Genomic DNA, 1,899 nt, shown 5'->3' with positions numbered 1-1,899 from the left:
TCCAGATGACTTCAAAATCTGCAACTATTTTGGACAGTTTCCTTATTTAAGTTGGTGAATGCTGCCATACTCCTTGCCTTCAGTTCATCTTTGGTGTTACAAGGAGTTTTGTTGGTCTCTTGCTCAACTGTGCTCCACGCATAATAACCAAGAGGGTTGCAGTCTGGGGAGTTAGGTAGCCATATGTTAGAAGTGATGTGGTTACTGAAATTGATTGACAGCCATGACTGGGTTCTCATGCTTGTATTGCATAGTGCAGAGTCCTGTTGCCAGACATAAGGTTTTGCAGCAGCCACCCTCTTGACCCAGGGCAGCACTACCTCCTCCAGGCACTTGATGTAGGCCTCCATGCTGAGTTTGAGGCCGTGTGGGAAGATGAATGGAGGCATGATGTCACTATCACTTGTGATCACTCCAAACATCATATTTATCCCTCACAGTACATGTATTGGGGACACGGCAAGCCAACGGTTGTTCTGCATGTTCACCATCTGTTTATATTGGAACTTACAGCACAAATGCCAAGCACTACAGCATGTCATATCCAAATTTCTGGCAGCGTAAATTGCTTCATGGTGTTGCTTTTATGACAAACAGTGCCCAACTGACCCTACTATACTGTGTAGTTGACAAGATCAAAAACAAACAATGCACATGCACGAAATTAAAATTATAAAATGGCGACAATTTACCCATTGCCCCCTGTATACATATATGTGTTGTCAGTGAATTGTATATTCGAAAAAGAAGTACATTCTAAAAGTCAGAGCAGTAATGTATTTACAGGAAGTAAATTATATGGCTGTCCAATGGTTTCACTGGCATTAAGCACTTAGCCTTATAGACAACCTGTCAAATTCCATGGGCATATAATGAAGCCATTAGTCACTCTATGTCTGGCTATATAATTTACTTCCTGTAAATATATATATATATATATATATATATATATATACACACGCATGCACACACACACATATTGGATTGGTAAAAAGGTTCCGAGCAATTTTCATTTGGTGATGTTTAATCATGTGATTTGCTTTATCACATGACAGAAACATATGACACACACATATTTTCTGAATGAGGAGACCTCAACGCCACATCTTTCGAATGGAATTTTGTGTGGATTATTTATTTCTACTGTTCTTACAATAAAACTGAAAATGAAGGAATATGAAATACGTTTTCATCATTTTATGTTGTTTTTATTTTCAGGATATGTGCTGTTTATGGAGACGGTGTTATAGCTGAAAGTACTGTTCATAAATGGCTTTCTAGGTTTAGAAACAAAAATTTTCAACTGGAAGATCATGAACAAATCAGGACTTAAATAAAAAATAATCCATGTCACACAAAGCAAGACATCACAGAGATTTTCCATGTTTCTCATGTGAGCCTTATTAGGCATTCAAAAACACTTGGTTACGTGAATCACTATGATGTTTGGGTACCTCATGACTTAACCAAAAAAAAAATTAATAGAGTGCATTTTCACCTGCAATTCTCTGCTCAGGAAAAACAAAAATTATTCATTTTTGAAAAGAATGATCATGTGTAATGAGAAATGGATTATCTAAAACATAACACAAAAATTTTCCTGGGGAAAACGAGATGAACCACCTTCAGCTGGTCTGTATCTGAAGAAGGTGATGCTCTATATGTGGTGGGATTGAACGGGCATTGTGTATTACAAGCTACTTCCACAAAATCAGACGTTAAATTCAGACTATTATTGTTCTCAATTAGACCAATCAAAGGAGGCAACTGGTGAAAAACATCCAGAATTGGCCAACTTAAAGGGTGTTGGCTTACATCAGGTCAACACTAGATGGCACATTTCTTTGCAGATCAGGCATTTTATGTTGTTTTTATTTTCAGGATATGTGCTGTTTATGG

Source organism: Octopus bimaculoides, chromosome 10 (assembly GCF_001194135.2).
Source record: "Octopus bimaculoides isolate UCB-OBI-ISO-001 chromosome 10, ASM119413v2, whole genome shotgun sequence".
In the NCBI taxonomy this organism is placed as follows: Eukaryota; Metazoa; Mollusca; class Cephalopoda; order Octopoda; family Octopodidae; genus Octopus; species Octopus bimaculoides.
Note: the sequence above shows the minus strand (reverse complement) of the source record.